Source organism: Glandiceps talaboti, chromosome 3 (genome assembly GCF_964340395.1).
Source record: "Glandiceps talaboti chromosome 3, keGlaTala1.1, whole genome shotgun sequence".
In the NCBI taxonomy this organism is placed as follows: Eukaryota; Metazoa; Hemichordata; class Enteropneusta; family Spengelidae; genus Glandiceps; species Glandiceps talaboti.
In genome coordinates, this window is record NC_135551.1 from 13976942 (window position 1) to 13992380 (window position 15439).

Here is a 15439-nt window from a genome sequence, read left to right on the forward strand (position 1 = left end):
GCGTAAGACGTTGTTTAGCAGCTAAAGGACATCAAAGCACGCGATCAAACAGACAGAATAAGAAATGACCAGACGTTACATTGAGTGTGGTTTGAATCGTGGTGTCGGTTCTGCAGTAACCTCGAGTCTGTGTAGCTGAAGGTCCTCAACTGTATAGGAATCAGAAATGAAAAACAATCTACGATAATACAACAATGCTAATCATGTAGCTTGAGATTAAGTGCCACATGATAAGGTATCTCTGCCAATTTTGATATATATGCAACATCTTTTGACGTCGAATAATACTGAGTACAGATTTATACAAGGAAAGTTGAAAAAGTAGAATGAAAATATGACATGTACATGTACTAATAAGGATGAACATTCTTGTATACATTCTGTGATGTTACATACAAAGTAGTTTAAATCGTATGACCTTTTTCTAAGACTGTTCAGAAGGCCATGAAGAGTTCGAAGGACATCTTCAGTTTCTTGTAGGCCCAAGTGTATACCATCTCATTGACGCACTTCCTCTAATCTCAATCTCGAGCCAGCTAATCAATACAATTTGAAAGTCACGTCACGAAATACGAATAATTAATTTATTTCTATTTCCAATCAGTCAAACGCATACAGAATGATGTATCCATCATATGGGGAGCAATGCGTGGTTTGAACATATTTTGGAAAACATTCGTGTAGATGCACACGGAGTCAGCATGGATGTAAAATACAACATTCAGGTATAAACACATAAATGGATCAAAACCCGTGACAGGAAACAAGCAGATGACATTATGAACGTACGGTTCACCATGTTGACTGATGTCTAACAGTACCTACAAAGTGGAGATAGCTCACGACATTGAATAATAAATATCCCAAATAGACCATGCAAACTAACCTGTCACGTATCAACTACCTACCATGCGGCGACAGCACACGGCAGCAAGTTCCAATACCCTCACCAACTTCGCTAGAGATTGTAGATGAAAGAAATTTTCAATAATTATAATTCAGCATTCAGATTTCGTATAATTTGGCGTATGTATGTATGTATGTATGTATGTATGTACGTGTGCATGTACGTACGTATGCATGTATGTATGTATGTATGTATGTATGTATGTATGTATGAATGTATGTATGTATGTATGTATGTATCTTGATTTTGTTCATTCAGTATTTTCATTTTGTGACAGTTCACATTTTATGGTTGGCGAGAATTATATATTATCTATTACACTGAAGAAAGTTTGAAATCAAGTGTATTGAAATGTTGACGAAATCGGTGGCAAGTAACAACAAACCACGTTTATTCTCAAATTACGTCAAATTGTCAGCATGAAAAATATTTATCCGTTCTTAGAAAAGTTTTTGATAGAACAGCTTGTTACTAAGGATTTCAAACCATATATTCCATATTGAAGGTCGGTACAGGAACATTGAAAGGAAGCATTGATTATGCACAGAACGTAGTTCAAGTGTTCAAGATACTATATATAGTTTTATTTTACAATCTCAGCTACAAAAGTTTGATTAGCGTTCTTTATTTATTCAGTACATTTTGTCATGTGTAGATGAATCTTTAGCGAGTGTTACAGCTAGATATTTCAATGATATACTAGATTTGTTCACAACATTGTAGTATAATTCAATTAAACAACAATTTTCCATTTAAGTTCTCTTGCCAATGTCACTTCTTATGTACACGATTTTAAATAAATAAATAATATGTATGTATGCACGCGTGTATGTATGGATGTATGCTGCATGTATGTATGTATGTATGTATGTATGTATGTATGTATTGGCATGGGCGTGTATGTGTACGTCAATGTATATGTACCTTTAATCTTGTTTGTAGAATGTGGTCAAATATAATTACTCTTACCGTTACACCATAGAGGCGAATATTAGATGAAACAAGCTACTTACAACTTCCTAGATGGCATATGCCCACTCTTTTTGCACACGACGATGGACGTTTCCTCAGTGTTGTACAGTATTGATTGATTGATTGATTGATTGATTGATTAGACCTTTCATGGTCTTCCAAAGTAAGATCACGAAAACGTGTATGAAATAAAATAATATAGATCAATGCACAGCTGGAGCTGTCAACATGATTGTAAAGAGTACATATAAGGCCAAGATACATCAGTATGTTACATTAGCAAAGCTGAGTACTCTGACTCCAAAGTTACACTATACGTTAAGAACAAACAAGTCGAAGGATGATGGTAAGTAAGCAGGCTTTCTGTGTGTAAATTGTCAAACATTTTAGTTGCAAATAGCCACTGAGTTAGAGACAATATTACTACACCTTGCAAACCGGGTTTAGAAAGCTTCACCAACATATAGGCTTGTGAAATTCAGATGCAGGAATAGGAAACACAGGTTTCTTCCGTTATAAGATGCTATCAAAAATGTCAAATAATGAAAAAAAAGGATTTCATTCATAGGCTTTATATGTTCAAGTAAAGATACAGCTTGTATTTTAAAAGTCACTATACTGTGTACCATCATTTGCTGTTGTACTGATTGAAACCAGCAGTTTAGTGAAGCTATTAGGAGAAGTAGGTGTATATTAATTGCCAAATTGGCATTGGTTTATCAATTACATCCATCTAAAACTAGTACATACTTTACAAAACAGATGACGATGTCCAATGCTATAGTTTTACAATACAATACACACATTATATACCATTTTCTCATATATAACATGTAGTCTCTGAGTTATACATACAACATATCTGCGATTAAGTTTCTAAGGTCTACATACTAGTTGGAACGACAGAAAATAGTATGAGCATATATGACCGATTTACAGAAGAGTACAAGCATTCTTTGACTTATTTTTAGATGTTCCTTACATAGTGATGTTTCAATGATGGCTATCCTGACGACTCTGTTCGTCTCGTCGCTGTTGTTAAAATTGTGTCTCTTTTTTTTGGCGAACAGAACATCTTTATTCTGACGGTTTTACCGGGAAAACAAGTAGTAAAATTGGTAGCGATTACAATCAAAACGTTACACTACCTGTAGGGTGCCACACTAATTACAAAAATAACTTTATTTTTTCCCTGATATTCTGTAAAGCGTGGAATGACATATACCTCCACCATTCAATCGAATCTATGAAGCAATTTGTGAGAAACGATATTTTGATATTCATTATGCATTGGGTCATTAGTATTGAGATTAAACATGGGGTTTTGTATATCTCAGCGCTGCTCGACAACAACAACAACAACAACAACAACAACAACAACAACAACAACAACATCTACGTTCCAGGGAAAGAAACTTCCAAAATACAAATGTCAAACATTCTACCTATCAACTGCTGATTTTGTTTATTTGCCTTTTTGTTTGTTTGTTTTTAAACACAATAACTTCTCCCCTATATTGTCCAGACCAAAGCTGTTCCCGTTGCAATCCTACTGGTTACGTTATTACAACTAATCATGGCGTTCAAGTTCGAGAACATTCTCGACCTTGACGCCTTTGATGAGATGGCAGAGGAAACTGAGGAGTTCAACAAAGTTCGTTGCTCAAACTGCACCATCAAGTGGGATACTATTGGCATGGAATTTGTAGAGTGTGTACGTATGGATGAGTGCCCGGCCGGATTGGAAGACCCCGTTTTTGGCACACACAGCGAAAATGCAACCTACAATTTTGGACACTGGCTGTTTATAATGAAGAAGGTCAGAGATAAAGTAGACTACGAAATTGGTCTGCCGGAATACCACTGGGATCAGGGATATGACTTGGTAAACAACAACTATTATAATTACGTATAGGATACAATTTAATGAAATATAACTGTCGTGTCATGTGGCATATAGTTATAGTGCAAATTTGAATGGTGTCTCTAGATCTAAATACAATCCTTCATAATGTATTGATCAACTTGCTAATTAACCTTGGATATCGAGGTCAAAGTCAAAGGTCAAGATATAAAAAGAACACTTGCCTTTGGGGTATACACTTTTAAATTGAGTCTTGGTCTCCAAGAAAACTCTCTGTTAATAATATTGATGTAGGCCCGCACTTGAATGGAGTCACTGTGTATCACTTCTCCAAATGTATGCAAATTGTGAGATTTTACAACAAATATGGCCGCCGATCGTCTCTATTTGATTTGGTCGCAAAATGACGTGCACGTGTCTCACATAGCATGTTACCTATGCTCAAAGTTTGGTTGAAATCAGTTGGTGTATGCCTGAGATATGAGCGTGAACCCAGTGTAATAATCCCCTCCGTTGGGTGTAGTTAGCTGACGTAAACGGAAACACCTTCCATATCAGGGCTAAGTCTTTAGATTTATGTTCCTTCACACATTAATTGATGGAATGCAAAAGTTTGCGTTATAGCTATCAAACATGATATAACATTAGATTAATTATAGAAAAGTATTGTGAAATCGGATTGAGTTTTGTATACTGACATGTTGCCTAATTGCCGAAAATCATTAATTATGTTAATTCAATAGTTAAGATAGCTACATCATCAAGCTGATACATGCAACTTATTACCATCAATGTGTGTTCCAAAGGAGATGAAATTTGAGGTTTTCATTTCACAAAATTGCCGAATTAATCAAAAATATCTATTATGCAAATGACTCATTATAATCAACAATTAAATCAACAGACCATAATAAACACGTGCGTTGTATTATCATCAATACATGTACCAATTATCAATTGCCGAAACTCATTAATGACGAACATTTTTGTTGCAGATGTTGTTCGATAATTGATAATAATTGATTTCAATAACAACGTACCTCCTTCGTCCATTTCACAGGGAATAGGCACTGGATTGACGGACCTGTGGGACTGCATTGATTGCATAGCCATATATGTAAACTACAACGGTGAAAACAGTGTATACAACTACTGCAAGGTATAAAATGATCATTTGTTTCGGCCTTATTTACTATGTCTTTCAATGATTCATTTGTGTTTTCGATGTTTCAATAAGTTTTCATACATATACCTTACATACACCTTACTTTGGACAGTGGAATAGCTTGTATAATATAGCTTATATATATATATATATATAACTCGGTGAGTATCAATCTGCTAAGATAGTGCTCTATACCAAAGTGGCAGAGCGCAATGGTTTTGGTAGTACTGGAAAAAATCTTTCTTGGTTGTACAACCAAGAGTTACAATCAAGAAGAGTTCCAGTACAACCAAAACTATGTATATATATATATATGTGTGTGTGTGTGTGTGTGTGTGTGTGTGTGTGTGTGTGTGTGTGTGTGTGTGTGTGTGTGTGTGTGTGTGTGTGTGAATTGTTTTCAAGTATTATTTGGACGAGAAAAGTATTAATCATTATATAAATAAATTTTCATTCATTTCCTCCAGGTAACCAGATGCCCAGCGTGGATTGGAACTGACTTTTCTTGGGAGCCCATACGACCAGTTGTAAACGAGGCTGCCATGATCTGTACATTGTTTAAACTGGACGTACAGCCAACACGCATTACGCATGAGCATTGTTTCTTAAACTGGTCCGGTACTCCAATAGTAGTGAGCTAAATGTTCCTTTAGTATTTGATTTGATAAACATCATACCTAAATGAAGCGCTAGGCTTATATAGTGACATGTAGTTTTGTTATTAGCATGCATTAAAATAAAGCATCCAAAGCATAAGCAGTCATCGCATACTTGTCACATGTATGTATATGTATGTATGTATGTATGTATGTATGTATGTATGTATGTATGTATGTATGTATGCAGGTATGTATGTATGTATGTATGTATGTATGTGTGTATGTGTGTATGTATGCATGCATGCGGGTACGCACGCGCGCGCGATTGTGCGTGCGTGTATGTATGTATGTATGTATGTATGTATGTATGTATGTAGAAAGAAATGCATAAGGAACTAATAAACCAGTCCGTATATATAGCTGTTAAATCCGACGTTTCGAATAAATATTCTTTTTCAAAGGAAAAATTGGCGAGACAGAGAAATGCCAGGTGACAACCCGAACATTTCTAAATATAATGGAACAAAACCGCGCGTGATATAAATAAACGGTTGTACGTGGGATAAGTTCTTAAATTCGCACGCACCTAATAGAACCCAATAGAATACGCCTGAAATTTAAAAAATACCCAATAATCATGATAATTAGATTGGGAAAGACGAGAATAATCTATTAATTCCAAGGGGTTCCAGCGTTCCAAGACGGAAAATGATTTCTTCTTCCTTCAACCTCAAAGCTTTCTCATCACCAGAAACCTTACAAATTCCTGAAATGGACATATCTGATTGTATATCTGATACAATATACAATATCTGAAATGGACATATCTGATATGTATGTATGTATGTATGTATGTATGTATGTATGTATGTATGTATGTATGTATGTGTGTATGTATGCAGGCAGGCAGGTACGCACGCGCGCGCGATTGTGCGTGCGTGCGTGTATGTATGTATGTATGTATGTATGTATGTATGTATGTATGTATGTATGTATGTATGTATGTATGTATGTAGAAAAGAAATGCATAAGGAACTTGTGAGGCAGTCCGAATAAATAGATGTCATCCGACGTTTCGAATAAAAGTTATTTTACAAGGTACAAGGCAAGACATAGTTGGTAAATATCTCACTTTATCTGAATGTTATGGAACAGAATGACAACCGCGCCAGATTAACGGTTATAAGTGTAAAAAGTTCTAAAATTCACACGCACCAAAACGAACCCAATAGAACACGCCTGAAATATAAAATAAGCGTAGTAAGACATTAATTGCTGAGAATAATCTATTAATTCCAAGGGGTTTCAGCGTTCCGAGACGGAAAATGATTTCCTCTTCCTACAACCTCAATTGATTCTCATCGCCAGAAACCTTACAAATTCCTGAAATAGGCATATGTGATACACTATGATCGTTGGTAATAAAATGCATAGACACGAGATAGTTACGATTCTTTTGTTTGGTAAGGAGACGTTCCATGAAACGATCACCCAGACGACGTACAGTCGAAGCTATTTTCTAAACTCAAGTGGAAAAGGGATGGTATGTTATGTTAGAGCCAATATGGGACGATCGTTGTTACTCTTCTGATTATGTGATTTGATGCAAGTTTCCCTAAACAAAGACGACCCCTTAAGTAAATCCGCATTGGTAACAGACACTGGCTAACCTCGTTGATGGAAGTACGTACGAAATTCAGCACCTCCTTTACCTTGAAATCCAAATCACTACTATACAAATACGACGTAAACGTAGTAATTGTGAATAGGGAATGGAATCTTTACACTTATTAGGATGTGATGAACCATACTGCAAATATGAATGTGAATCAGTAGGCTTAGTATCAATAGAATGATACAAAGAACAGTTCTAGGAAAACAAATGGAGGAATTAACCAGCGAAAATGGTCATTGCAACACTGTGACAAGGCCTGCTGTATTATGCATATCATTCATCAGTATTCTTCGTAGCAATACATGCTTATAAATAAACTATAACATTTAACATTTCTGAATATTTTGTTATTCGCATTGAGTATACGGTCGAACATTTTGGTATGTCTATTACGTACCTTTTGCTCTGATACGCCACAACAACATTTCGTTTGCGATGTTAGATTCGTGACAAGGAATAATGCAGCATTGTCAGCGTTCAGATTCGTCACACACAAAAAAAATAATTTATCAAATTTCCTGTTTGTCAGAAAGGATCATGCATCACATCAAATGACGCTGGTCAATAAGTTTACCATATTATTTACTATAAAACAGATGTTATGACAACGAGAATTTGAGTCACGATTTTTTAAAAACTTTTTTTTTACGAACGTTCACTGAACACCTATACCATTTTGTTTGTCGGATATCGATCAAAGTTTCTTGTCGGTGGCCCGGTGGTTAATACCACTTGACTCTTACCACTGCAGTCGGTGTTCGAACGCATTCAGGGTTTGATTAAATTTACCACCTGTAAGTAAGAATGTGTGTATGTATGTATGAATGTATGTATGTATGTATGTATGTATGTATGTATGTATGTGTGTATGTACGTACGTACGTATGTATGTATGTATGTATGTATGTATGTATGTATGTATGTATGTATGTATGTATTCATACATGTATGACTGTCTGTCTGTCCCCCTGTCTGTCTGGCTCCCTGTATATCCTCAGATGGTACAAATGTTACATTACATTTGTTTTCACAAACTCCACTAGAGGGCGTCCTTTATATGGCATACCCGTGCGTATTTCCAGTCAAAGGAAATACATTTCAATCGCTATATCCTACGAGGCGCCGAATGCAAAATAATTGGTTTACACTTGCTATCATAAGTGACACATACGTGTGAGTAATTTACACACACATAAGGCAAATGATGCACGTGTGAAGATTAATGACACACACATAAAGGTAAATCACATTTGTTATTCGCATTGAGTATATAGTCGAAGATTTTTGTATTTTTAACGAACTTTTGCTCTGATACAGCACAATAACATTTCGTTTGCGATGTTAGTTTCGCGATAAGGAATAATCCAGCAAATTGCCGGTTCGTCAGAAAGGATCATGCACCACAACAAATGACGCTGATCAATACGTTTACCATATTATTTACTATGAAACAGATGTTATGACAACGAGAATTGACTCACGATTTTTTTTACATTTTTTTACGAACGTGCGCTGAACACCTATAACATATTTTTTTTATTTGTCGGATATCAATCAAAGTTTCTTGTCAGTGGCCGGGTGTTTAATACCACTTGCCTCTTAATACCGCTGCGGTCGGTGCTCGAACCCATTCAATGACGATTGATTAAATTTACCACCTATAATTAAGAAGACTGTCCTTCAGTTTTAGTCTACCGAATAACGCAGCCCCCCCCCCCCCCCACCGGTACTCCATCCCAGTTTCCTCCTGCACTAACGCTGAACTGCCTTCCTGTTATTGGATGGTTTATAAATAATAAACAAATATCGTCCGACAGCATTCAGTTTGGCTGGTTGGAATAGGCCGGCAACTTTTTGTTTGTGTTGTTACTGTACTCAATTAAATACATTTACAACCAGCAAACCGGCCCTCCCCCTTTAACAAGTGAAACAATATATCCCTCCCCCCATCCTGTGGAAACATAAAACACACCTTAGATTTGGGGCCGATGAACATAGTGTCACAACTGCCCCTAGCAACCGTGACAACGCCCTTGACAATAACCAAATGCCTGTATGTTGTACAAAGATAACAACATTGTTGGGTGGGAAATATAAGAATAATTTTTTAATTTTTATGTAAATGTGCCTCGCAACAAGACCACGCCCCTACCAACAGATAATATGAACGTATACGTACAACCAAGACCACACCAATTGCAATGGACCAAATTATGGCATATGCGGCAAAGATGACAACAGGGCTGTATAGGCAAATGGATAAACACTCGGCAAATGAAACGTAAATTCCTAGCAACTGGTCCAAGCCCATAGCAAAACAGACATGATTATATAAATTGTAAAAAAATAACATCATCGATGGATAGACAAGTGGATAAACATTTTATATAAAAATAACACATAAACTATACAGACGTGGTAAAACGCCATTGAGGTTTTTTTTTTAAAAGTATAATAATTTATTCAATGAAAATCCAAGATAAATGTCATATCTATGCGGCCACTCCACCATATTAAACAAACTCCAGAGATTTTGAGTGTCGTTTGATTGCAATATGGTTTTTATTACTTTAGACAAGTTCTGAAGTTTAAAAAGTTGCAATAAGGAAAACAAACTATACTACATGGTAGCAGCTCTATACAGAACACAGACTGCAATGTGTTATTATGCCTGCCCCTTCCCCCTCCCCCTCCCCCCCCCCCACACACATAAGCATGATATAACCTTCTTTTACGGAAGGTAAAACCCAGACATCTGAAGTAAACACTAGTAAGTGAAAACAGAATTAAGTGCAAAATACAAGAACAATTTGATACAACAAAGACATTTTTGTTTCTATGAGTGAAAAATAATACTCTGAAATGAACTTCAAAAACACCACAAAAATTGACCTATTACCGGTTCCAAGATGCATCGCGCGTCTCCCCACTCACCACAATATATTCTGTATGAATGGGGATTTGCACGCGCTATTTATAAATCGTAATAATTTTTACAGAAATTAAAATTAAAAAAAAAAAATTTACCACCTATAATTAAGAAGACTGTCCTTCAGTTTTAGTCTACCGAATAACGCAGCCCCCCCCCCCCCACCGGTACTCCATCCCAGTTTCCTCCTGCACTAACGCTGAACTGCCTTCCCGTTATTTGATGGTTTATAAATAATAAATTAAACAAATATCGTCCGACAGCATTCAGTTTGGCTGGTTTGAATAGGCCGGCAACTTTTTGTTTGTGTTGTTACTGTACTCAATTAAATACATTTACAACCAGCAAACCGACCCTCCCCCTTTAACAAGTGAAACAATATATCCCTCCCCCCATCCTGTGGAAACATAAAACACACCTTAGATCTGGGGCCGGTGAACATAGTGTCACAACTGCCCCTAGCAACCGTGACAACGCCCTTGACAATAACCAAATGCCTGTATGTTGTACAAAGATAACAACATTGTTGGGTGGGAAATATAAGAATAATTTTTTAATTTGTATGTAAATGTGCCTCGCAACAAGACCACGCCCCTACCAACAGATAATATGAACGTATACGTACAACCAAGACCACGCCAATTGCAATGGACCAAATTATGGCATATGCGGCAAAGATGACAACAGGGCTGTATAGGCAAATGGATAAACACTCGGCAAATGAAACGTAAATTCCTAGCAACTGGTCCAAGCCCATAGCAAAACAGACATGATTATATAAATTGTAAAAAAATAACATCATCGATGGATAGACAAGTGGATAAACATTTTATATAAAAATAACACATAAACTATACAGACGTGGTAAAACGCCATTGAGGTTTTTTTTTTAAAGTATAATAATTTATTCAATGAAAATCCAAGATAAATGTCATATCTATGCGGCCACTCCACCATATTAAACAAACTCCAGAGATTTTGAGTGTCGTTTGATTGCAATATGGTTTTTATTACTTTAGACAAGTTCTGAAGTTTAAAAAGTTGCAATAAGGAAAACAAACTATACTACATGGTAGCAGCTCTATACAGAACACAGACTGCAATGTGTTATTATGCCTGCCCCTTCCCCCTCCCCCTCCCCCCCCCCACACACACACATAAGCATGATATAACCTTCTTTTACGGAAGGTAAAACCCAGACATCTGAAGTAAACACTAGTAAGTGAAAACAGAATTAAGTGCAAAATACAAGAACAATTTGATACAACAAAGACATTTTTGTTTCTATGAGTGAAAAATAATACTCTGAAATGAACTTCAAAAACACCACAAAAATTGACCTATTACCGGTTCCAAGATGCATCGCGCGTCTCCCCACTCACCACAATATATTCTGTATGAATGGGGATTTGCACGCGCTATTTATAAATCGTAATAATTTTTACAGAAATTAAAATTAAAAAAAAAAACATAGATCCTTAGATCCGAAGTAGCTATTTTAATAATTGTTAAATAAGTAACTTGAATGTGTAGTAATTTATACTGGATTGTAAATTTATAATCTCGCGAACTCATCGGGTGAGTTTGTGGACCTCTAAATGTTTGAATATCTTGAATGATTTATCATCGTAACAGTGTACAGAAGTTTATCAATAGTAACAGTACCACATCATGATACTCCAATGAACAAAAGTTTGTGAAGAGTACGCGACAAACTGAGCATACAAAACTCAATGCACCGTGCCCAACAGCATATAGCGTGCCATCGCCACAACGAACAATGCACGTTAGTGTAATTATTAGAAATAGGCCTAATAATAATATTATTATAATATAACATTATTGCTCTTTGCATAAAATACATAGGAAATTGGCTTTCCACGTGCTCTCATAAAAAGAGGTGAATGAAATTGAAAACTAAAGATAAGAAAGAAAACAACAATTAAATAAAACGTAGCAAAGAAAATGCAAGTGAAAAGTAAAAGCAAAAGATAAAATTGTTTCAACACATTGAACCATTTAAAACACACATGATGCTAAAAAAATATAATGCCGAGACAAAATAGAACACTAAAACAAATGGTAAACGGACCTAGGACTGGTTTAAAATGCGAATCACAGATGGATAAAAGCTCTTCCTAAAATCAGCTATTATATTATAACAGTCTCTGACATACAAGTTAAAACAGACGTTTCTAGCTACAGCTCATTGTAAAATGTTTTCAAGACTGTATCGGCATTAGAAATGTGCGTATGCCGGTAATGATCGCTGCAATGGGTCGCGGATTGTTTACTGTATTTTTACGTTGATCATATGATATTTACGACAAAAAATAATTATTCAGATCTATTGTTAATAGAGGCTGTTATTATAAGTTACAGTCTAGAGACATGTATTGGTGGTTATTCCGATTTATACAGCCTTGTCATTCATAAAAGCATCAAATATATACGGTCTACGGCGGAAATTTTGAGCAAAATGAAATATGTTTGTTTTGTGTATATGTCCACCGAAAAACCTATAGTCCCGCACGCGGACGGCAAACAAAGAATTTAGTTGATGGCGCCTTACCATAAGTCTGCAGTCCGCTATATACAGCTAATACCAATACTGTATACCAGTTCTGGTGTAACAGTACCAACACATACTCAGCCTCACTACCAAGTACCACTACCAATACTACGATCCTTATCACTCCTACATGCAACCAAACCAGTCAATACGTACGCCTACTGTACAGCCGTCTTTCGACCAATCCACCGATGGACCTGCCGTTCACAGCAACAGGGTCGACTTTTCTTCCCAAGCCATACCAGAACTGCACAAACGTATACATGACACCATCCGTCAAAGTCGTTCAGCCTATTCCATTCGTCAGAGACCTTTTCTGCAACATTTTTTTTACTCTTATAAAACAGCTACAGAAGAAGAAGATTAGATTCTGATGGAACGCCACTCCCCTATTGCTCCTTCACAGATACACGGTTGCATTATCGGTCTTAGATCATTATATATATGCACACGGGATCTGAAAGGACGCTCTTACGAGTCAGGAATATTCAGTGTGCATCTAATGAATAATCATATCTGCTATTGCCAATTAGATCACGCAATGATGTATCACTGAAAGAATAATAAAGATGAAAAAGTATTTCATTTTGGTGTTTCCTGGCAATAAAACGAAAAAATATGTGATGTAAAGTCATGAAATAACTCTCCCAGAATCCAAAGTTTATGAACATACCTTTTATTTTCCGGGATCACGTTCTCTTTTTAAACTGTTACATATATGTGGCATAACGGATTTCACTTATCAAACTGCATACCCTCTCTATAACTCATTAATAACTCATTAATAGTTCTATTATTAAAATATATGATAGAAAAGAACATACATAGCAAAAGCTTAACATTTTCACTAAATTGAGTATGGTATAGACTGAACGATTCGTCGTTGATGGCGCCCTGATCGTGTACACTTTACTTAACATCAAATTGCAGATTAAAAATAAAACGATTTTAACAACAGCATATCCTCCTAAAGGAAGGTTATTACACCGCGCATAGAGAATGCAGCACAAATTATACCGTGACTATTGATTCAACGCAAGTGTATACACTAACATGTGTTGATAAATGATGTCCAGTACTGTTAATGAAATGCTGTTGCGCGTCAGTGGTGTTACTAAAATCATAAGCCTATTAGGTGGTTTACAGTATCTACTTCATACTAAGATGGTTGCCAGGCAACAACGTACGTACATCACTAGTTGTATGTGTTCGTTATACGGTGAAAGGAATATGTTTCATAATTCTATATTGTATTTCCAATGGAGTGTTCATGGATTTTACAACGATACGTTTCCATGTTGAATGTATACGTTTTTTTAAAAAAATATAATTTTGAATTACCATTAAATTTTAAATAGAAAAATGGGTTGTGAAAGAAAGGAAAGAAAGAGAAATTAAAATCCGCAGGAAACGTCAGAAGTCATCAGAAAGCATCACCTAAAACGTCACATCCGAAAACCTGCTCAAGAGGTAGAATCGTCTGACCATCTGCAGTTGGTTACGCAATTGAATAACCAAAATATTATATGAACAAAAATCTTGACAAACTGAATCAGTCGTCTGAGGATAGCAAAACTGTATAGTTTTATGAGGTTCCAATTTCAAAGTTCAAAACCTCCATTTATCATGATATGGGTGCCACAGTGGAAGTTGGTCAATACATATATATTTTGATGTCTGCACTTTGATATTAATTCTGTGCATTTATTTAATGAATTCGATTTGTCAGCATATATGATATATAGCTTTTCTGCCAAGCAGAGGTCACACCGCTTCGATACATTCGAATATGAAGTTGCATGTGTGATGACTGACCAGTCAATGCTATACTCTTGACCTTTCCCCTTTATGTTTTGATACCTCAGTACAGCTGTGGTGTCTCTTATTAGTGATGGATTGTTTGTGGTTTTACATGACGGGTTTTGACAGTGTTTTCCGTTAAACCAATGTAGCGTTTGCTGCTATCATCCGTCTTGACATTAGCACTGTATACGATGTTATTAATTATGCATTTTCCTCCGCGGGGGCACATGCTCCTGTTCCTGCAGTTATAAGCTGTAAATTTTAACTCAGCGTGTAACTGCTGGACGGACAGAGAGACAGACGGGGCCCACTACAAAGATCTCCTCACTTGGGGGCTAAAATACCAAGATGAAGTTATATGTACGTAGTACTGGTTAATGATTTAATACAGTCAAAGTGGGCTTCATAATTATATATATATATAATAATTCTGCAGTGTAAAATATTAAAATGGCAATATATGCAGATATGATTATCTTGTTGTTGATTAAATTGTTTCCTCTTTTTTTACGCCATCATACATTGTAATGAAAATACACCGTAAACAAACCAAGCACTTGTAGCTCTTTTCATCTCTGTAAATCAATAGCCGATCTTAAACCCAATGTTTGTGCCGCTATACATGATACCATGTGATAGAACAGAGTAAATAAATGTTTGTTTGTTTTTATTTCCACACTACTTTGAATGGTGTGAGAATACCATATATACGGGCCAACACTGTGGTTTAATTTGTATATTGAATTAATGTCTCAATCAATCAGTATTTATGATGCATGTCATTGATCATGATTATGGATAGTGACTGTTTAAAAACTAACAATGATTAATGTATTGGACTTATAATTGTATAATTATATATATATATATATATATATATATATATATATATATATATATATATATATATATATATATATATATATATATATATATATATAGTTTTGGTAGTA